Source organism: Lissotriton helveticus, chromosome 9 (assembly GCF_964261635.1).
Source record: "Lissotriton helveticus chromosome 9, aLisHel1.1, whole genome shotgun sequence".
Taxonomy (NCBI): Eukaryota; Metazoa; Chordata; class Amphibia; order Caudata; family Salamandridae; genus Lissotriton; species Lissotriton helveticus.
Window position 1 is genome coordinate 835,492,321 of NC_136070.1, and position 24,333 is coordinate 835,516,653.

The window sequence follows — 24,333 nt, forward strand, 5'->3', positions numbered from 1 at the left end:
ATAGCGTAGGGGTAAAAATTACTATTCCCACTCCAGAGAGTGCAACAATAGGGAAAGCTTTGGATAGCGTAGGGGTAAACATTACTATTTCCACTCCAGTGAGTGCAATAGTATGGAAAGCGTTGGATAGCGTAGGGGTAAATATTACTATTTCCACTCCAGTGAGTGCAATAGTAGGGAAAACATTGGATAACGTAGGGGTTTAAATCACTATTCCCACTCCAGTGAGTGCAACAGTAGGGAAAGTGTTGGATAGCGTAGGGGTAAAAATTATTATTCCCACTCCAGAGAGTGCAACAGTAGGGAAAGCGTTGGATAGCATAGGGGTAAAAATTACTATTCCCACTCCAGAGAGTGCAACAGTAGGGAATGCGTTGGATAGCGTAGGGGTAAAAATTACTATTCCCACTCCAGAGAGTGCAACAGTAGGGAAAGTGTTGGATAGCGGAGGGGTAAAAATTACTATTTCCACTCCAGTGAGTGCAATAGTAGGGAAAACGTTGGGTAGCGTAGGGGTTTAAAATTACTATTCCCACTCCAGAGAGTGCAACAGTAGGGAAAGCGTTGGATAGCGTAGGGGTAAAAATTACTATTCCCACTCCAGAGAGTGCAACAGTAGGGAAAGTGTTGGATAGCATAGGGGTAAAAATTACTATTTCCACTCCAGAGAGTGCAACAGTAGGGAAAGCGTTGGATAGCGTAGGGGTAAAAATGACTATTTCCACTCCAGTGAGTGCAATAGTAGGGAAAACGTTGGATAGCGTAGGGGTTTAAATGACTATTACCACTCCAGTGAGCGCAACAGTAGGGAAAGCGTTGGATAGCGTAGGGGTAAAAATTACTATTCCCACTCCAGTGAGTGCAACAGTAGGGAAAGCGTTGGATAGCGTAGGGGTAAAAATTACTATTCCCACTTCAGAGAGTGCAACAGTAGGGAAAGCGTTGGATAGTGTAGGGTTAAAAAATACTATTCCCACTCCAGTGAGTGCAATAGTAGGGAAAGCATTGGATAGCGTAGGGGTAAAAATGACTATTCTCACTCCAAAGAGTGCAACAGTAGGGAAAGCGTTGGATAGCATAGGGGTAAAAATTACTATTCCCACTCCAGAGAGTGCAACAGTAGGGAAAGTGTTGGATAGCGTAGGGATTTAAATTACTATTCCCACTCCAGTTAGTGCAACAGTAGGGAAAGCCTTGGATAACGTAGGGGAAAAAAGTACTATTCCCACTCCGGAGAGTGCTACAGTAGGGAAAGCATTGGACAGTGAGAGGGTAAAAATTACTATTCCCACTCCAGTGAGTGCAACAGTAGGGAAAGTGTTGGATAGCATAGGGGTAAAAATTACTATTTCCACTCAAGTGAGTGCAATAGTAGGGAAAATGTTGGATAGCGTAGGGGTTTAAATTACTATTCCCACTCCAGTGAGTGAAACAGTAGGGAAAGCGTTGGATAGCGTAGGGGTAAAAATTACTATTCCCACTCCAGTGAGATCAACAGTAGGGGAAGCATTGGACAGTGGGAGGGTAAAAATTACTAATCCCACTCCAGAGAGTGCAACAGTAGGGAAAGCGTTGGAAAGTGTAGGGGTAAAAATTACTATTTCCACTCCAGTGAGTGCAATAGTAGGGAAAACATTGGATAACGTAGGGGTTTAAATTACTATTCCCACTCCAGTGAGTGCAACAGTAGGAAAAGCGTTGGATAGCGTAGGGGTAAACATTACTATTTCCACTCCAGTGAGTGCAATAGTAGGGAAAACATTGGATAACGTAGGGGTTTAAATTACTATTCCCACTCCAGTGAGTGCAACAGTAGGGAAAGCGTTGGATAGCGTAGGGGTAAAAATTACTATTCCCACTCCAGAGAGTGCAACAGTAGGGAACGCGTTGGATAGCGTAGGGGTAAAAATGACTATTCTCACTCCAAAGAGTGCAACAGTAGGGAAAGCGATGGATAGCGTAGGGGTAAAAATTACTATTCCCACTCCAGAGAGTGCAACAGTGGGGAAAGTGTTGGATAGCGTAGGGGTAAAAATTACAATTTCCACTCCAGTGAGTGCAATAGTAGGGAAAAAGTTGGATAGAGTAGGGGTTTAAATTACTATCCCACTCCAGTTAGCGCAACAGTAGGGAAAGCGTAGGATAGTGTAGGGGTAACAATTACTATTCCCACTCCAGAGAGTGCTACAGTAGGGAAAGCATTGGACAGTGGGATGGTAAAAATGACTATTCCCACTCCAGTGAGTGCAACAGTAGGGAAAGCGTTGCATAGCGTAGGGGTAAAAATTACTATTCCCACTCCAGAGAGTACAACAGTAGGGAAAGCGTTGGATAGCCAAGGGGTAAAAATTACCATTCCCACTCCAGTGAGTGCAACAGTAGGGAAAGCGTTTGATAGCGTAGGGGTAAAAATTACTAATCCCACTCCAGAGAGTGCAACAGTAGGGAAAGCGTTGGATAGCGTAGGGGTAAAAATTACTATTTCCACTGCAGTGAGTGCAATAGTAGGGAAAGCGTTGGATAGCATAGGGGTTTAAATTACTATTCCGACTCCAGTGAGTGCAACAGTAGGGAAAGCGTTTGATAGCGTAGGGGTAAAAATTACTATTCCCACTCCAGAGAGTGCAACAGTAGGGAAAGCGTTGGATAGCGTAGGGGTAAAAATTACTATTTCCACTCCAGTGAGTGCAATAGTAGGGAAAACATTGGATAGCGTAGGGGTTTAAATGACTATTCCCTCTCCAGTGAGCGCAACAGTAGGGAAAGCGTTGGATAGCGTAGGGGTATAAATTACTATTCCCACTCCAGTGAGTGCAACAGTAGGAAAAGCGTTGGATAGCGTAGGGGTAAAAATTACTATTCCTACTCCAGAGAGTGCAACAGTAGGGAAAGCGTTGGATAGCGTAGGGTTAAAAAATACTATTCCCACTCCAGTGAGTGCAATAGTAGGGAAAGCATTGGATAGCGTAGGGGTAAAAATGACTATTCCCACTCCAAAGAGTGCAACAGTCGGGAAAGCGTTGGATAGCGTAGGGGTAAAAATTACTATTCCCACTCCGGAGAGTGCAACAGTAGGGAAAGCCTTGGATAGCGTAAGGGTAAAAAGTACTATTCCCACTCCAGAGAGTGCTACAGTAGGGAAAGCATTGGACAGTGGGAGGGTAAAAATTACTATTCCCACTCCAGTGAGTGCAACAGTAGGGAAAAAATTGGATAGCGTAGGGGTTTAAATTACTATTCCCACTCCAGTGAGTGCAACAGTAGGGAAAGCGTTGGATAGCCTAGGGGTAAAAATTACTATTCCCAATCCAGTGAGTGCAACAGTAGGCAAAGCGTTGGATAGCGTAGGGGTAAAAATTACTATTCCCACTCCAGAGAGTGCAACAGTAGGGAAAGCGTTGGATAGCGTAGGGGTAAACATTATTATTTCCACTCCAGTGAGTGCAATAGTTGGGAAAACTTTGGATAACGTAGGGGTTTAAATTACTATTCCGACTCCAGTGAGTGCAACAGTAGGGAAAGCGTTGGATAGCGTAGGGGTAAAAATTACTATTCCCACTCTAGAGAGTGCAACAGTAGGAAAGCATTGGATAGCGTAGGGGTAAAAATGACTATTCTCACTCCAGAGAGTGCAACAGTAGGGAAAGCGTTGGATAGCGTAGGGGTAAAAATTACTATTCCCACTCCAAAGAGGGCAACAGTAGGGAAAGTGTTGGATAGCGTAGGGGTTAAAATTACTATTCCCACTCCAGTGAGTGCAATAGTAGGGAAAACATTGGATAGCGTAGGGGTTTAAATTACTATTCCCACTCCAGTTAGTGCAACAGTAGGGAAAGCGTTGGAAAGCGTAGGGGTAAAAATTACTATTCCCATCTCCAGTGAGTGCAATAGTAGGGAAAACATTGGATAGCGTAGGGGTTTAAATTACTATTCCCACTCCAGTTAGTGCAACAGTAGGGAAAGCGTTGGATAGCGTAGGGGTAAAAATTACTATTCCCACTCCAGAGAGTGCTACAGTAGGGAAAGCATTGGACAGTGGGAGGGTAAAAACTACAATTCCCACTCCAGTGAGTGCAACAGTAGGAAAAGCGTTGGATAGCCTAGGGGTAAAAATTACTATTCCCACTCCAGAGAGTGCAACAGTAGGGAAAGTGTTGGATAGCGAAGGTGTAAAAATTACTATTCCCACTCCAGTGAGTGCAACAGAAGGGAAAGCGTTGTATAGCGCGGGGTTAAAAACTTACTATTCCCACTCCAGAGAGTGCAACAGTAGGGAAAGCGTTGGATAGCGTAGGGGTAAAAATTACTATTTCCACTCCAGTGAGTGCAATAGTAGGGAAAGCGTTGGATAGCATAGGGGTTTAAATTACTAATCCCACTCCAGTGAGTGCAACAGTAGGGAAAGCGTTGGATAGCGTAGGGGTAAAAATTACTATTCCCACTCCAGAGAGTGCAACAGTAGGGAAAGCGTTGGATAGCGTAGGGGTTAAAATTACTATTCCCACTCCAGTGAGTGCAACAGTAGGGAAAGCGTTGGATAGCGTAGGGGTTCAAATTACTATTCCCACTCCAGTGAGTGCAACAGTAGGGAAAGCGTTGGATAGCGTAGGGGTAAAAATTACTATTCCCACTCCAGAGAGTGCAACAATAGGGAAAGCTTTGGATAGCGTAGGGGTAAACATTACTATTTCCACTCCAGTGAGTGCAATAGTAGGGAAAGCGTTGGATAGCGTAGGGGTAAACATTACTATTTCCACTCCAGTGAGTGCAATAGTATGGAAAACATTGGATAACGTAGGGGTTTAAATCATTATTCCCACTCCAGTGAGTGCAACAGTAGGTAAAGTGTTGGATAGCGTAGGGGTAAAAATTACTATTCCCACTCCAGAGAGTGCAACAGTAGGGAAAGCGCTGGATAGCATAGGGGTAAAAATTACTATTCCCACTCCAGAGAGTGCAACAGTAGGGAAAGCGTTGGATAGAGTAGGGGTTAAAATTACTATTCCCACTCCAGAGAGTGCAACAGTAGGGAAAGTGTTGGATAGCGGAGGGGTAAAAATTACTATTTCCACTCCAGTGAGTGCAATAGTAGGGAAAACGTTGGGTAGCGTAGGGGTTTAAATTACTATTCCCACTCCAGAGAGTACAACAGTAGGGAAAGCGTTCGATAGTGTAGGGGTAAAAATTACTAATCCCACTCCAAAGGGTGCAACAGTAGGGAAAGCGTTGGATAGCATAGGGGTAAAAATTACTATTTCCACTCCAGAGAGTGCAACAGTAGGGAAAGCGTTGGATAGCGTAGGGGTAAAAATTACTATTCCCACTCCAGTGAGTGCAATAGTAGGGAAAACGATGGATAGCTTAGGGGTTTAAATGACTATTCCCACTCCAGTGAGCGCAACAGTAGGGAAAGCGTTGGATAGCGTAGGGGTAAAAATTACTATTCCCACTCCAGTGAGTGCAACAGTAGGGAAAGCGTTGGATAGCGTAGGGGTAAAAATTACTATTCCCACTCCAGAGAGTGCAACAGTAGGGAAAGCGTTGGATAGCGAAGGGGTAAAAATTACCATTCCCACTCCGGTCAGTGCAACAGTAGGGAAAGCGTTGGATAGCATAGGGGTAAAAATTACTATTTCCACTCCAGTGAGTGCAATAGTAGGGAAAGCGTTGGATAGCATAGGGGTTTAAATTACTATTCCCACTCCAGTGAGTGCAACAGTAGGGAAAGCGTTTGATAGCGTAGGGGTAAAAATTACTATTCCCACTCCAGAGAGTGCAACAGTAGGGAAAGCGTTGGATAGCGTAGGGGTAAAAATTACTATTTCCACTGCAGTGAGTGCAATAGTAGGGAAAGCGTTGGATAGCATAGGGGTTTAAATTACTATTCCCACTCCAGTGAGTGCAACAGTAGGGAAAGCGTTTGATAGCGTAGGGGTAAAAATTACTATTCCCACTCCAGAGAGTGCAACAGTAGGGAAAGCGTTGGATAGCGTAGGGGTAAAAATTACTATTCCCACTCCAGTGAGTGCAATAGTAGGGAAAACATTGGATAGCGTAGGGGTTTAAATGACTATTCCCTCTCCAGTGAGCGCAACAGTAGGGAAAGCGTTGGATAGCGTAGGGGTATAAATTACTATTCCCACTCCAGTGAGTGCAACAGTAGGAAAAGCGTTGGATAGCGTAGGGGTAAAAATTACTATTCCCACTCCAGAGAGTGCAACAGTAGGGAAAGCGTTGGATAGCGTAGGGTTAAAAAATACTATTCCCACTCCAGTGAGTGCAATAGTAGGGAAAGCATTGGATAGCGTAGGGGTAAAAATGACTATTCCCACTCCAAAGAGTGCAACAGTCGGGAAAGCGTTGGATAGCGTAGGGGTAAAAAATTACTATTCCCACTCCGGAGAGTGCAACAGTAGGGAAAGCCTTGGATAGCGTAAGGGTAAAAAGTACTATTCCCACTCCAGAGAGTGCTACAGTAGGGAAAGCATTGGACAGTGGGAGGGTAAAAATTACTATTCCCACTCCAGTGAGTGCAACAGTAGGGAAAAAATTGGATAGCTTAGGGGTTTAAATTACTATTCCCACTCCAGTGAGTGCAACAGTAGGGAAAGCGTTGGATAGCCTAGGGGTAAAAATTACTATTCCCAATCCAGTGAGTGCAACAGTAGGCAAAGCGTTGGATAGCGTAGGGGTAAAAATTACTATTCCCACTCCAGAGAGTGCAACAGTAGGGAAAGCGTTGGATAGCGTAGGGGTAAACATTATTATTTCCACTCCAGTGAGTGCAATAGTAGGGAAAACATTGGATAACGTAGGGGTTTAAATTACTATTCCGACTCCAGTGAGTGCAACAGTAGGGAAAGCGTTGGATAGCGTAGGGGTAAAAATTACTATTCCCACTCTAGAGAGTGCAACAGTAGGAAAGCATTGGATAGCGTAGGGGTAAAAATGACTATTCTCACTCCAGAGAGTGCAACAGTAGGGAAAGCGTTGGATAGCGTAGGGGTAAAAATTACTATTCCCACTCCAAAGAGGGCAACAGTAGGGAAAGTGTTGGATAGCGTAGGGGTAAAAATTACTATTCCCACTCCAGTGAGTGCAATAGTAGGGAAAACATTGGATAGCGTAGGGGTTTAAATTACTATTCCCACTCCAGTTAGTGCAACAGTAGGGAAAGCGTTGGATAGCGTAGGGGTAAAAATTACTATTCCCACTCCAGAGAGTGCTACAGTAGGGAAAGCATTGGACAGTGGGAGGGTAAAAACTACAATTCCCACTCCAGTGAGTGCAACAGTAGGAAAAGCGTTGGATAGCCTAGGGGTAAAAATTACTATTCCCACTCCAGAGAGTGCAACAGTAGGGAAAGTGTTGGATAGCGAAGGTGTAAAAATTACTATTCCCACTCCAGTGAGTGCAACAGAAGGGAAAGCGTTGGATAGCGCGGGGTTAAAAACTTACTATTCCCACTCCAGAGAGTGCAACAGTAGGGAAAGCGTTGGATAGCGTAGGGGTAAAAATTACTATTTCCACTCCAGTGAGTGCAATAGTAGGGAAAGCGTTGGATAGCATAGGGGTTTAAATTACTAATCCCACTCCAGTGAGTGCAACAGTAGGGAAAGCGTTGGATAGCGTAGGGGTAAAAATTACTATTCCCACTCCAGAGAGTGCAACAGTAGGGAAAGCGTTGGATAGCGTAGGGGTTAAAATTACTATTCCCACTCCAGTGAGTGCAACAGTAGGGAAAGCGTTGGATAGCGTAGGGCTTCAAATTACTATTCCCACTCCAGTGAGTGCAACAGTAGGGAAAGCGTTGGATAGCGTAGGGGTAAAAATTACTATTCCCACTCCAGAGAGTGCAACAATAGGGAAAGCTTTGGATAGCGTAGGGGTAAACATTACTATTTCCACTCCAGTGAGTGCAATAGTAGGGAAAGTGTTGGATAGCGTAGGGGTAAACATTACTATTTCCACTCCAGTGAGTGCAATAGTATGGAAAACATTGGATAACGTAGGGGTTTAAATCATTATTCCCACTCCAGTGAGTGCAACAGTAGGTAAAGTGTTGGATAGCGTAGGGGTAAAAATTACTATTCCCACTCCAGAGAGTGCAACAGTAGGGAAAGCGCTGGATAGCATAGGGGTAAAAATTACTATTCCCACTCCAGAGAGTGCAACAGTAGGGAAAGCGTTGGATAGCGTAGGGGTTAAAATTACTATTCCCACTCCAGAGAGTGCAACAGTAGGGAAAGTGTTGGATAGCGGAGGGGTAAAAATTACTATTTCCACTCCAGTGAGTGCAATAGTAGGGAAAACGTTGGGTAGCGTAGGGGTTTAAATTACTATTCCCACTCCAGAGAGTACAACAGTAGGGAAAGCGTTCGATAGTGTAGGGGTAAATATTACTAATCCCACTCCAAAGGGTGCAACAGTAGGGAAAGCGTTGGATAGCATAGGGGTAAAAATTACTATTTTCACTCCAGAGAGTGCAACAGTAGGGAAAGCGTTGGATAGCGTAGGGGTAAAAATTACTATTCCCACTCCAGTGAGTGCAATAGTAGGGAAAACGATGGATAGCTTAGGGGTTTAAATGACTATTCCCACTCCAGTGAGCGCAACAGTAGGGAAAGCGTTGGATAGCGTAGGGGTAAAAATTACTATTCCCACTCCAGTGAGTGCAACAGTAGGGAAAGCGTTGGATAGCGTAGGGGTAAAAATTACTATTCCCACTCCAGAGAGTGCAACAGTAGGGAAAGCGTTGGATAGCGAAGGGGTAAAAATTACCATTCCCACTCCGGTGAGTGCAACAGTAGGGAAAGCGTTGGATAGCGTAGGGGTAAAAATTACTATTTCCACTCCTGTGAGTGCAATAGTAGGGAAAGCGTTGGATAGCATAGGGGTTTAAATTACTATTCCCACTCCAGTGAGTGCAACAGTAGGGAAAGCGTTTGATAGCGTAGGGGTAAAAATTACTATTCCCACTCCAGAGAGTGCAACAGTAGGGAAAGCGTTGGATAGCGTAGGGTTAAAAATTACTATTTCCACTCCAGTGAGTGCAATAGTAGGGAAAGCGTTGGATAGCATAGGGGTTTAAATTACTATTCCCACTCCAGTGAGTGCAACAGTAGGGAAAGCGATGGATAGCGTAGGGGTAAAAATTACTATTCCCACTCCAGAGAGTGCAACAGTAGGGAACGCGTTGGATAGCGTAGGGGTAAAAATGACTATTCTCACTCCAAAGAGTGCAACAGTAGGGAAAGCGTTGGATAGCGTAGGGGTTTAAATTACTATTCCCACTCCAGTAAGCGCAACAGTAGGGAAAGCGTAGCATAGCGTAGGGGTAAAAATTACTATTCCCACTCCAGAGAGGGCTACAGTAGGGAAAGCATTGGACAGTGGGAGGGTAAAAATTACTATTCCCACTCCAGTGAGTGCAACAGTAGGGAAAGCGTTGGATAGCGTAGGGGTAACAATTACTATTCCCACTCCAGAGAGTGCAACAGTAGGGAAAGCGTTGGATAGCGAAGGGGTAAAATTTACCATTCCCACTCCAGTGAGTGCAACAGTAGGGAAAGCGTTTGATAGCGTAGGGGTACAAATTACTGCTCCCACTCCAGAGAGTGCAACAGTAGGGAAAGCGTTGGATAGCGTAGGGGTAAAAATTACTATTTCCACTCCAGTGAGTGCAATAGTAGGGAAAGCGTTGGATAGCGTAGGGGTAAAAATTACTATTCCCACTCCAGAGAGTGCAACAGTAGGGAAAGCGTTGGATAGCGTAGGGGTAAACATTATTATTTCCACTCCAGTGAGTGCAATAGTAGGGAAAACATTGGATAACGTAGGGGTTTAAATTACTATTCCGACTCCAGTGAGTGCAACAGTAGGGAAAGCGTTGGATAGCGTAGGGGTAAAAATTACTATTCCCACTCTAGAGAGTGCAACAGTAGGAAAGCATTGGATAGCGTAGGGGTAAAAATGACTATTCTCACTCCAGAGAGTGCAACAGTAGGGAAAGCGTTGGATAGCGTAGGGGTAAAAATTACTATTCCCACTCCAAAGAGGGCAACAGTAGGGAAAGTGTTGGATAGCGTAGGGGTAAAAATTACTATTCCCACTCCAGTGAGTGCAATAGTAGGGAAAACATTGGATAGCGTAGGGGTTTAAATTACTATTCCCACTCCAGTTAGTGCAACAGTAGGGAAAGCGTTGGATAGCGTAGGGGTAAAAATTACTATTCCCACTCCAGAGAGTGCTACAGTAGGGAAAGCATTGGACAGTGGGAGGGTAAAAACTACAATTCCCACTCCAGTGAGTGCAACAGTAGGAAAAGCGTTGGATAGCCTAGGGGTAAAAATTACTATTCCCACTCCAGAGAGTGCAACAGTAGGGAAAGTGTTGGATAGCGAAGGTGTAAAAATTACTATTCCCACTCCAGTGAGTGCAACAGAAGGGAAAGCGTTGGATAGCGCGGGGTTAAAAACTTACTATTCCCACTCCAGAGAGTGCAACAGTAGGGAAAGCGTTGGATAGCGTAGGGGTAAAAATTACTATTTCCACTCCAGTGAGTGCAATAGTAGGGAAAGCGTTGGATAGCATAGGGGTTTAAATTACTAATCCCACTCCAGTGAGTGCAACAGTAGGGAAAGCGTTGGATAGCGTAGGGGTAAAAATTACTATTCCCACTCCAGAGAGTGCAACAGTAGGGAAAGCGTTGGATAGCGTAGGGGTTAAAATTACTATTCCCACTCCAGTGAGTGCAACAGTAGGGAAAGCGTTGGATAGCGTAGGGCTTCAAATTACTATTCCCACTCCAGTGAGTGCAACAGTAGGGAAAGCGTTGGATAGCGTAGGGGTAAAAATTACTATTCCCACTCCAGAGAGTGCAACAATAGGGAAAGCTTTGGATAGCGTAGGGGTAAACATTACTATTTCCACTCCAGTGAGTGCAATAGTAGGGAAAGTGTTGGATAGCGTAGGGGTAAACATTACTATTTCCACTCCAGTGAGTGCAATAGTATGGAAAACATTGGATAACGTAGGGGTTTAAATCATTATTCCCACTCCAGTGAGTGCAACAGTAGGTAAAGTGTTGGATAGCGTAGGGGTAAAAATTACTATTCCCACTCCAGAGAGTGCAACAGTAGGGAAAGCGCTGGATAGCATAGGGGTAAAAATGACTATTCCCACTCCAGAGAGTGCAACAGTAGGGAAAGCGTTGGATAGCGTAGGGGTTAAAATTACTATTCCCACTCCAGAGAGTGCAACAGTAGGGAAAGTGTTGGATAGCGGAGGGGTAAAAATTACTATTTCCACTCCAGTGAGTGCAATAGTAGGGAAAACGTTGGGTAGCGTAGGGGTTTAAATTACTATTCCCACTCCAGAGAGTACAACAGTAGGGAAAGCGTTCGATAGTGTAGGGGTAAATATTACTAATCCCACTCCAAAGGGTGCAACAGTAGGGAAAGCGTTGGATAGCATAGGGGTAAAAATTACTATTTTCACTCCAGAGAGTGCAACAGTAGGGAAAGCGTTGGATAGCGTAGGGGTAAAAATTACTATTCCCACTCCAGTGAGTGCAATAGTAGGGAAAACGATGGATAGCTTAGGGGTTTAAATGACTATTCCCACTCCAGTGAGCGCAACAGTAGGGAAAGCGTTGGATAGCGTAGGGGTAAAAATTACTATTCCCACTCCAGTGAGTGCAACAGTAGGGAAAGCGTTGGATAGCGTAGGGGTAAAAATTACTATTCCCACTCCAGAGAGTGCAACAGTAGGGAAAGCGTTGGATAGCGAAGGGGTAAAAATTACCATTCCCACTCCGGTGAGTGCAACAGTAGGGAAAGCGTTGGATAGCGTAGGGGTAAAAATTACTATTTCCACTCCAGTGAGTGCAATAGTAGGGAAAGCGTTGGATAGCATAGGGGTTTAAATTACTATTCCCACTCCAGTGAGTGCAACAGTAGGGAAAGCGTTTGATAGCGTAGGGGTAAAAATTACTATTCCCACTCCAGAGAGTGCAACAGTAGGGAAAGCGTTGGATAGCGTAGGGTTAAAAATTACTATTTCCACTCCAGTGAGTGCAATAGTAGGGAAAGCGTTGGATAGCATAGGGGTTTAAATTACTATTCCCACTCCAGTGAGTGCAACAGTAGGGAAAGCGATGGATAGCGTAGGGGTAAAAATTACTATTCCCACTCCAGAGAGTGCAACAGTAGGGAACGCGTTGGATAGCGTAGGGGTAAAAATGACTATTCTCACTCCAAAGAGTGCAACAGTAGGGAAAGCGTTGGATAGCGTAGGGGTTTAAATTACTATTCCCACTCCAGTAAGCGCAACAGTAGGGAAAGCGTAGCATAGCGTAGGGGTAAAAATTACTATTCCCACTCCAGAGAGGGCTACAGTAGGGAAAGCATTGGACAGTGGGAGGGTAAAAATTACTATTCCCACTCCAGTGAGTGCAACAGTAGGGAAAGCGTTGGATAGCGTAGGGGTAACAATTACTATTCCCACTCCAGAGAGTGCAACAGTAGGGAAAGCGTTGGATAGCGAAGGGGTAAAATTTACCATTCCCACTCCAGTGAGTGCAACAGTAGGGAAAGCGTTTGATAGCGTAGGGGTACAAATTACTGCTCCCACTCCAGAGAGTGCAACAGTAGGGAAAGCGTTGGATAGCGTAGGGGTAAAAATTACTATTTCCACTCCAGTGAGTGCAATAGTAGGGAAAGCGTTGGATAGCATAGGGGTTTAAATTACTATTCCCACTCCAGTGAGTGGAACAGTAGGGAAAGCGTTTGATAGCGTAGGGGTAAAAACTTACTATTCCCACTCCAGGGAGTGCAACAGTAGGGAAAGCGTTGGATAGCGAAGGGGTAAAAATTACTATTTCCACTCCAATGAGTGCAATAGTAGGGAAAGCGTTGGATAGCATAGGGGTTTAAATTACTATTCCCACTCCAGTGAGTGCAACAGTAGGGAAAGCGTTGGATAGCGTAGGGGAATGCATTTCTATTCCCACTCTAGAGAGTGCAACAGTAGGGAAAGCGTTGGATAGCGTAGGGGTAAAAATTACTATTTCCACTCCAGAGAGTGCAATAGTAGGGAAAACGTTGGATAGCGTAGGGGTTCAAATTACTATTCCCACTCCAGGGAGTGCAACAGTAGGGAAAGCGTTGGATAGCGTATGGTTAAAAAATACTATTCCCACTCCAGTGAGTGCAATAGTAGGTAAAGCATTGGATAGCGTAGGGGTAAAAATGACTATTCTCACTCCAAAGAGTGCAACAGTAGGGAAAGCGTTGGATAGCGTAGGGGTAAAAATTACTATTCCCACTCCAGAGAGTGCAACAGTACGGAAAGCCTTGGATAGCGTAGGGGTAAAAAGTACTATTCCCACTCCAGAGAGTGCTACAGTAGGGAAAGCATTGGACAGTGGGAGGGTATAAATTATTATTCCCACTCCAGTGAGTGCAACAGTAGGGAAAAAATTGGATAGCGTAGGGGTTTAAATTACCATTCCCACTCCAGTGAGTGCAACAGAAGGGAAAGCGTTGGATAGCCTAGGGCTAAAAATTACTATTCCCACTCCAGTGAGTGCAACAGTAGGGAAAGCGTTGGATAGCCTAGGGGTAAAAATTACTATTCCCACTCCAGTGAGTGCAACAGTAGGGAAAGCATTGGATAGCGTAGGGCTAAAAATTACTATTCCCACTCCAGAGAGTGCAACAGTAGGGAAAGCGTTGGATAGCATAGGGGTAAACATTATTATTTCCACTCCAGTGAGTGCAATAGTAGGGAATACATTGGATAACGTAGGGGTTTAAATTACTATTCCAACTCCAGTGAGTGCAACAGTAGGGAAAGCGTTGGATAGCGTAAGGGTAAAAATTACTATTCCCACTCTAGAGAGTGCAACAGTAGGAAAGCATTGGATAGCGTAGGGGTAAAAATGACTATTCTCACTCCAGAGAGTGCAACAGTAGGGAAAGCGTTGGATAGGGTAGGGGTAAAAATTACTATTCCCACTCCAAAGAGGGCAACAGTAGGGAAAGTGTTGGATAGCGTAGGGGTAAAAATTACTATTCCCACTCCAGTGAGTGCAATAGTAGGGAAAACATTGGATAGCGTAGGGGTTTAAACTACAATTCCCACTCCAGTTAGTGCAACAGTAGGGAAAGCGTTGGATATCGTAGGGGTAAAAATTACTATTCCCACTCCAGTGAGTGCAATAGTAGGGAAAACATTGGATAGCGTAGGGGTTTAAATTACTAATCCCACTCCAGTTAGTGCAACAGTAGGGAAAGCGTTGGATAGCGTAGGGATAAAAATTACTATTCCCACTCCAGAGAGTGCTACAGTAGGGAAAGCATTGGACAGTGGGAGGGTAATAACTACAATTCCCACTCCAGTGAGTGCAACAGTAGGAAAAGCGTTGGATAGCCTAGGGGTAAAAATTACTATTCCCACTCCAGAGAGTGCAACAGTAGGGAAAGCGTTGGATAGCGAAGGTGTAAAAATTACTATTCCCACTCCAGTGAGTGCAACAGTAGGGAAAGCGTTGGATAGCGCGGGGTTAAAAACGTACTATTCCCACTCCAGAGAGTGCAACAGTACGGAAAGCGTTGGATAGCGTAGGGGTAAAATTACTATTTCCACTCCAGTGAGTGCAATAGTAGGGAAAGCGTTGGATAGCATACGGGTTTAAATTACTATTCCCACTCCAGTGAGTGCAACAGTAGGGAAAGCGTTGGATAGCGTAGGGGTAAAAATTACTATTCCCACTCCAGAGAGTGCAACAGTAGGGAAAGCGTTGGATAGCGTAGGGGTTTAAATTACTATTCCCACTCCAGTGAGTGCAACAGTAGGGAAAGCGTTGGATAGCGTAGGGGTTCAAATTACTATTCCCACTCCAGTGAGTGCAACAGTAGGGAAAGCTTTGGATAGCGTAGGGGTAAAAATTACTATTCCCACTCCAGAGAGTGCAACAATAGGGAAAGCTTTGGATAGCGTAGGGGTAAACATTACTATTTCCACTCCAGTGAGTGCAATAGTATGGAAAGCGTTGGATAGCGTAGGGGTAAACATTAATATTTCCACTCCAGTGAGTGCAATAGTAGGGAAAACATTGGATAACGTAGGGGTTTAAATCACTATTCCCACTCCAGTGAGTGCAACAGTAGGGAAAATGTTGGATAGCGTAGGGGTAAAAATTATTATTCCCACTCCAGAGAGTGCAACAGTAGGGAAAGCGTTGGATAGCATAGGGGTAAAAATTACTATTCCCACTCCAGAGAGTGCAACAGTAGGGAAAGCGTTGGATAGCGTAGGGGTAAAAATTACTATTCCCACTCCAGAGAGTGCAACAGTAGGGAAAGTGTTGGATAGCGGAGGGGTAAAAATTACTATTTCCACTCCAGTGAGTGTAATAGTAGGGAAAACGTTGGGTAGCGTAGGGGTTTAAAATTACTATTCCCACTCCAGAGAGTGCAACAGTAGGGAAAGCGTTGGATAGCGTAGGGGTAAAAATTACTAATCCCACTCCAAAGGGTGCAACAGTAGGGAAAGCATTGGATAGCGTAGGGGTAAAAATTACTATTCCCACTCCAGAGAGTGCAACAGTAGGGAAAGCGTTGGATAGCGTAGGGGTAAAAATTACCATTTCCACTCCAGTGATAACAAACAGTCCACTCCAGTGAGTGCAACAGTAGGGAAAGCGTTGGATAGCCTAGGGGTAAAAATTACTATTCCCACTCCAGTGAGTGCAACAGTAGGGAAAGCGTTGGATAGCGTAAGGGTAAAAATTACTATTCCCACTCCAGAGAGTGCAACAGTAGGGAAAGCGTTGGATAGCGTAGGGGTAAACATTATTATTTCCACTCCAGTGAGTGCAATAGTAGGGAAAACATTGGATAACGTAGGGGTTTAAATTACTATTCAAACTCCAGTGAGTGCAACAGTAGGGAAAGCGTTGGATAGCGTAAGGGTAAAAATTACTATTCCCACTCTAGAGAGTGCAACAGTAGGAAAGCATTGGATAGCGTATGGGTAAAAATGACTATTCTCACTCTAGAGAGTGCAACAGTAGGGAAAGCGTTGGATAGCATAGGGGTAAAAATTACTATTCCCACTCCAAAGAGGGCAACAGTAGGGAAAGTGTTGGATAGCGTAGGGGTAAAAATTACTATTCCCACTCCAGTGAGTGCAATAGTAGGGAAAACATTGGATAGCGTAGGGGTTTAAATTACAATTCCCACTCCAGTTAGTGCAACAGTAGGGAAAGCGTTGGATAGCGTAGGGGTAAAAATTACTATTCCCACTCCAGTGAGTGCAATAGTAGGGAAAACATTGGATAGCGTAGGAGTTTAAATTACTAATCCCACTCCAGTTAGTGCAACAGTAGGGAAAGCGTTGGATAGCGTAGGGATAAAAATTACTATTCCCACTCCAGAGAGTGCTACAGTAGGGAAAGCGTTGGATAGCGTAGGGGTAAAAATTACTATTCCCACTCCAGAGAGTGCAACAGTAGGGAACGCGTTGGATAGCGTAGGGGTAAACATTACTATTTCCACTCCAGTGAGTGCAATAGTAGGGAAAACATTGGATAACGTAGGGGTTTAAATTACTATTCCCACTCCAGTGAGTGCAACAGTAGGGAAAGCGTTGGATAGCGTAGGGGTAAAAATTACTATTCCCACTCCAGAGAGTGCAACAGCAGGGAACGTGTTGTATAGCGTAGGGGTAAAAATGACTATTCTCACTCCAAAGAGTGCAACAGTAGGGAAAGCGTTGGATAGCGTAGGGGTAAAAATTACTATTCCCACTCCAGAGAGTGCAACAGTGGGGAAAGTGTTGGATAGCGTAGGGGTAAAAATTACTATTTCCACTCCAGTGAGTGCAATAGTAGGGAAAATGTTGGATAGCGTAGGGGTTTAAATTACTATTCCCACTCCAGTTAGCGCAACAGTAGGGAAAGCGCAGGATAGCGTAGGGGTAAAAATTACTATTCCCACTCCAGAGAGTGCTACAGTAGGGAAAGCATTGGACAGTGGGAGGGTAAAAATTACTATTCCCACTCCAGTGAGTGCAACAGTAGGGAAAGCGTTGGATAGCGTAGGGGTAAAAATTACTATTCCCACTCCAGAGTGTGCAACAGTAGGGAAAGCGTTGGATAGCGAAGGGGTAAAAATTACCATTCCCACTCCAGTGAGTGCAACAGTAGGGAAAGCATTTGATAGCGTAGGGGTAAAAATTACTATTCCCACTCCAGAGAGTGCAACAGTAGGGAAAGCGTTGGATAGCGTAGGGGTAAAAATTACTATTTCCACTCCAGTGAGTGCAATAGTAGGGAAAGCGTTGGATAGCATAGGGGTTTAAATTACTATTCCCACTCCAGTGAGTGCAACAGTAGGGAAAGCGTTTGATAGCGTAGGGGTAAAAATTACTATTCCTGCTCCAGAGAGTGCAACAGTAGGGAAAGCGTTGGATAGCGTAGGGGTAAAAATTACTATTCCCACTCCAGTGAGTGCAATAGTAGGGAAAACGTTGGATAGCGTAGGGGTTTAAATGACTATTCCCTCTCCAGTGAGCGCAACAGTAGGGAAAGCATTGGATAGCGTAGGGGTAAACATTACTATTCCCACTCCAGTGAGTGCAACAGTAGGAAAAGCGTTGGATAGCGTAGGGGTAAAAATTACTATTCCCACTCCAGAGAGTGCAACAATAGGGAAAGCGTTGGATAGCGTAGGGTTAAAAAATACTATTCCCACTCCAGAGAGTGCAATAGTAGGGAAAGCATTGGATAGCGTAGGGGTAAAAATGACTATTCTCACTCCAAAGAGTGCAACAGTAGGGAAAGCGTTGGATAGCGTAGGGGTAAAAATTACTATTCCCACTCCAAAGGGTGCAACAGTAGGGAAAGCGTTTGATAGCATAGGGGTAAAAATTACTTTTTCCACTCCAGAGAGTGCAACAGTAGGGAAAGCGTTGGATAGCGTAGGGGTAAAAATTACTATTCCCACTCCAGTGAGTGCAATAGTAGGGAAAACATTGGATAGCATAGGGGTTTAAATGACTATTCCCTCTCCAGTGAGCGCAACAGTAGGGAAAGCGTTGGATAGCGTAGGGGTAAAAATTACTATTCCCACTCCAGTGAGTGCAACAGTAGGGAAAGCGTTGGATAGCGTAGGGGTAAAAATTACTATTCCCACTCCAGAGAGTGCAACAGTAGGGAAAGCGTTGGATAGCGTAGGGTTAAAAAATACTATTCCCACTCCAGTGAGTGCAATAGTAGGGACAGCATTGGATAGCATAGGGGTAAAAATGACGATTCTCACTCCAAAGAGTGCAACAGTAGGGAAAGCGTTGGATAGCGTAGGGGTAAAAATTACTATTCCCACTCCAGAGAGTGCAACAGTAGGGAAAGCCTTGGATAGCGTAGGGGTAAAAAGTACTATTCCCACTCCAGAGAGTGCTACAGTAGGGAAAGCATTGGAAAGTGGGAGGGTAAAAATTACTATTCCCACTCCAGTGAGTGCAACAGTAGGGAAAAAATTGGATAGCGTAGGGGTTTAAATTACTATTCCCACTCCAGCGAGTGCAACAGTAGGGAAAGCGTTGGATAGCCTAGGGGTAAAAATTACTATTCCCACTACAGTGAGTGGAACAGTAGGGAAAGCGTTGGATAGCGTAGGGGTAAAAATTACTATTCCCACTCCAGAGAGTGCAACAGTAGGGAAAGCGTTGGATAGCGTAGGGATAAACATTATTATTTCCACTCCAGTGAGTGCAATAGTAGGGAAAACATTGGATAACGTAGGGGTTTAAATTACTATTCCGAATCCAGTGAGTGCAACAGTAGGGAAAGCGTTGGATAGCGTAGGGGTAAAAATTACTATTCCCACTCCAGAGAGTGCAACAGTAGGAAAGCATTGGATAGCGTAGGGGTAAAAATGACTATTCTCACTCCAGAGAGTGCAACACTAGGGAAAGCGTTGGATAGCGTAGGGGTAAAAATTACTATTCCCACTCCAAAGAGGGCAACAGTAGGGAAAGTGTTGGATAGCGTAGGGGTAAAAATTACTATTCCCACTCCAATGAGTGCAATAGTAGGGAAAACATTGGATAGCGTAGGGGTTTAAATTACTATTCCCACTCCAGTTAGTGCAACAGTAGGGAACGCGTTAGATAGCGTAGTGGTAAAAATTACTATTCCCACTCCAGTGAGTGCAATAGTAGGGAAAACATTGGATAGCGTAGGGGTTTAAATTACTATTCCCACTCCAGTTAGTGCAACAGTAGGGAAAGCGTTGGATAGCGTAGGGGTAAAAATTACTATTCCCACTCCAGAGAGTGCAACAGTAGGGAAGGCGTTGGATAGCGTAGGGGTAAAAATTAATATTTCCGCTCCAGTGAGTGCAACAGTAGGGAAAGCGTTGGATAGCGAAGGTGTAAAAATTGCTATTCCCACTCCAGTGAGTGCAACAGTAGGGAAAGCGTTGGATAGCACGGGGTTAAAAATGTACTATTCCCACTCCAGAGAGTGCAACAGTAGGGAAAGCGTTGGATAGCGTAGGGGTTAAAAATTACTATTTCCACTCCAGTGAGTGCAATAGTAGGGAAAGCGTTGGATAGCATAGGGGTTTAAATTACTATTCCCACTCCAGTGAGTGCAACAGTAGGGAAAGCGTTGGATAGCGTAGGGGTAAAAATTACTATTTCCACTCCAGAGAGTGCAACAGTAGGGAAAGCGTTGGATAGGGTAGGGGTTTAAATTACTATTCCCACTCCAGTGAGTGCAACAGTAGGGAAAGCATTGGATAGCGTAGGGGTTCAAATTACTATTCCCACTCCAGTGAGTGCAACAGTAGGGAAAGCGTTGGATAGCGTAGGGGTAAAAATTACTATTCCCACTCCAGTGAGTGCAACAGTAGGGAAAGCGTTGGATAGTATAGGGGTAAAAATTACTATTCCCACTCCAGAGAGTGCAACAGTAGGGAACGCGTTGGATAGCGTAGGGATAAACATTACTATTTCCACTCCAGTGAGTGCAATAGTAGGGAAAATGTTGGATAGCGTAGGGGTTTAAATTCCTATTCCCACTCCAGTGAGTGCAACAGTAGGGAAAGCGTTGGATAGTGTAGGGGTAAAAATTACTATTCCCACTCCAGTGAGTGCAACAGTAGGGAAAGCATTGGATAGCGTAGGGGTAAAAATTACTATTCCCACTCCAGAGAGTGCAACAGTAGGGAACGCGTTGGATAGCGTAGGGGTAAACATTACTATTTCTACTCCAGTGACTGCAATAGTAGGGAAAACATTGGATAACATAGGGGTTTAAATTACTATTCCCACTCCAGTGAGTGCAACAGTAGGGAAAGCGTTGGATAGCGTAGGGGTAAAAATTACTATTCCCACTCCAGAGAGTGCAACAGTAGGGAATGCGTTGGATAGCGTAGGGGTAAAAATGACTATTCTCACTCCAAAGAGTGCAACAGTAGGGAAAGCGTTGGATAGCGTAGGGGTTTAAATTACTATTCCCACTCCAGTTAGCGCAACAGTAGGGAAAGCGTAGGATAGCGTAGGGGTAAAAATTACTATTCCCACTCCAGAGAGGGCTACAGTAGGGAAAGCATTGGACAGTGGGAGGGTAAAAATTACTATTCCCACTCCAGTGAGTGCAACAGTAGGGAAAGCGTTGGATAGCGTAGGGGTAACAATTACTATTCCCACTCAAGAGAGTGCAACAGTAGGGAAAGCGTTGGATAGCGAAGGGGTAAAAATTACCATTCCCACTCCAGTGAGTGCAACAGTAGGGAAAGCGTTTGATAGCGTAGGGGTACAAATTACTGCTCCCACTCCAGAGAGTGCAACAGTAGGGAAAGCGTTGGATAGCGTAGGGGTAAAAATTACTATTTCCACTCCAGTGAGTGCAATAGTAGGGAAAGCGTTGGATAGCATAGGGGTTTAAATTACTATTCCCACTCCAGTGAGTGCAACAGTAGGGAAAGCGTTTGATAGCGTAGGGGTAAAAATTACTATTCCCACTCCAGAGAGTGCAACAGTAGGGAAAGCGTTGGATAGCGTAGGGGTAAAAATTACCATTTCCACTCCAGTGAGTGCAACAGTAGGGAAAGCGTTTGATAGCGTAGGGGTACAAATTACTGCTCCCACTCCAGAGAGTGCAACAGTAGGGAAAGCGTTGGATAGCGTAGGGGTAAAAATTACTATTTCCACTCCAGTGAGTGCAATAGTAGGGAAAGCGTTGGATAGCGTAGGGGTAAAAATTACTATTCCCACTCCAGAGAGTGCAACAGTAGGGAAAGTGTTGGATAGCGTAGGGGTAAAAATTACTATTTCCACTCCAGTGAGTGCAATAGTAGGGAAAGCGTTGGATAGCATAGGGGTTTAAATTACTATTCCCACTCCAGTGAGTGCAACAGTAGGGAAAGCGTTGGATAGCGTAGGGGAATGCATTTCTATTCCCACTCCAGAGAGTGCAACAGTAGGGAAAGCGTTGGATAGCGTAGGGGTAAAAATTATTATTCCCACTCCAGAGAGTGCAATAGTAGGGAAAACGTTGGATAGCGTAGGGGTTCAAATTACTATTCCCACTCCAGAGAGTGCAACAGTAGGGAAAGCGTTGGATAGCGTATGGTTAAAAAATACAATTCCCACTCCAGTGAGTGCAATAGTAGGTAAAGCATTGGATAGCGTAGGGGTAAAAATGACTATTCTCACTCCAAAGAGTGCAACAGTAGGGAAAGCGTTGGATAGCGTAGGGGTAAAAATTACTATTCCCACTCCAGAGAGTGCAACAGTAGGGAAGGCGTTGGATAGCGTAGGGGTAAAAATTAATATTTCCGCTCCAGTGAGTGCAACAGTAGGGAAAGCGTTGGATAGCGAAGGTGTAAAATTGCTATTCCCACTCCAGTGAGTGCAACAGTAGGGAAAGCGTTGGATAGCACGGGGTTAAAAATGTACTATTCCCACTCCAGAGAGTGCAACAGTAGGGAAAGCGTTGGATAGCGTAGGGGTTAAAAATTACTATTTCCACTCCAGTGAGTGCAATAGTAGGGAAAGCGTTGGATAGCATAGGGGTTTAAATTACTATTCCTACTCCAGTGAGTGCAACAGTAGGGAAAGCGTTGGATAGCGTAGGGGTAAAAATTACTATTTCCACTCCAGAGAGTGCAACAGTAGGGAAAGCGTTGGATAGGGTAGGGGTTTAAATTACTATTCCCACTCCAGTGAGTGCAACAGTAGGGAAAGCATTGGATAGCGTAGGGGTTCAAATTACTATTCCCACTCCAGTGAGTGCAACAGTAGGGAAAGCGTTGGATAGCGTAGGGGTAAAAATTACTATTCCCACTTCAGAGAGTGCAACAGTAGGGAAAATGTTGGATAGCTTAGGGGTTTAAATTACTATTCCCACTCCAGTGAGTGCAACAGTAGGGAAAGCTTTGGATAGCGTAGGGGTAAAAATTACTATTCCCACTCCAGTGAGTGCAACAGTAGGGAAAGCGTTGGATAGTATAGGGGTAAAAATTACTATTCCCACTCCAGAGAGTGCAACAGTAGGGAACGCGTTGGATAGCGTAGGGATAAACATTACTATTTCCACTCCAGTGAGTGCAATAGTAGGGAAAATGTTGGATAGCGTAGGGGTTTAAATTACTATTCCCACTCCAGTGAGTGCAACAGTAGGGAAAGCGTTGGATAGTGTAGGGGTAAAAATTACTATTCCCACTCCAGTGAGTGCAACAGTAGGGAAAGCATTGGATAGCGTAGGGGTAAAAATTACTATTCCCACTCCAGAGAGTGCAACAGTAGGGAACGCGTTGGATAGCGTAGGGGTAAACATTACTATTTCTACTCCAGTGACTGCAATAGTAGGGAAAACATTGGATAACATAGGGGTTTAAATTACTATTCCCACTCCAGTGAGTGCAACAGTAGGGAAAGCGTTGGATAGCGTAGGGGTAAAAATTACTATTCCCACTCCAGAGAGTGCAACAGTAGGGAATGCGTTGGATAGCGTAGGGGTAAAAATGACTATTCTCACTCCAAAGAGTGCAACAGTAGGGAAAGCGTTGGATAGCGTAGGGGTTTAAATTACTATTCCCACTCCAGTTAGCGCAACAGTAGGGAAAGCGTAGGATAGCGTAGGGGTAAAAATTACTATTCCCACTCCAGAGAGGGCTACAGTAGGGAAAGCATTGGACAGTGGGAGGGTAAAAATTACTATTCCCACTCCAGTGAGTGCAACAGTAGGGAAAGCGTTGGATAGCGTAGGGGTAACAATTACTATTCCCACTCCAGAGAGTGCAACAGTAGGGAAAGCGTTGGATAGCGAAGGGGTAAAAATTACTATTCCCACTCCAGAGAGTGCAACAGTAGGGAAAGCGTTGGATAGCGTAGGGGTAAAAATTACTATTCCCACTCCAGTGAGTGCAATAGTAGGGAAAACATTGGATAGCGTAGGGGTTTAAATGACTATTCCCTCTCCAGTGAGCGCAACAGTAGGGAAAGCGTTGGATAGCGTAGGGGTATAAATTACTATTCCCACTCCAGTGAGTGCAACAGTAGGAAAAGCGTTGGATAGCGTAGGGGTAAAAATTACTATTCCCACTCCAGAGAGTGCAACAGTAGGGAAAGCGTTGGATAGCGTAGGGTTAAAAAATACTATTCCCACTCCAGTGAGTGCAATAGTAGGGAAAGCATTGGATAGCGTAGGGGTAAAAATGACTATTCCCACTCCAAAGAGTGCAACAGTCGGGAAAGCGTTGGATAGCGTAGGGGTAAAAAATTACTATTCCCACTCCGGAGAGTGCAACAGTAGGGAAAGCCTTGGATAGCGTAAGGGTAAAAAGTACTATTCCCACTCCAGAGAGTGCTACAGTAGGGAAAGCATTGGACAGTGGGAGGGTAAAAATTACTATTCCCACTCCAGTGAGTGCAACAGTAGGGAAAAAATTGGATAGCTTAGGGGTTTAAATTACTATTCCCACTCCAGTGAGTGCAACAGTAGGGAAAGCGTTGGATAGCCTAGGGGTAAAAATTACTATTCCCAATCCAGTGAGTGCAACAGTAGGCAAAGCGTTGGATAGCGTAGGGGTAAAAATTACTATTCCCACTCCAGAGAGTGCAACAGTAGGGAAAGCGTTGGATAGCGTAGGGGTAAACATTATTATTTCCACTCCAGTGAGTGCAATAGTAGGGAAAACATTGGATAACGTAGGGGTTTAAATTACTATTCCGACTCCAGTGAGTGCAACAGTAGGGAAAGCGTTGGATAGCGTAGGGGTAAAAATTACTATTCCCACTCTAGAGAGTGCAACAGTA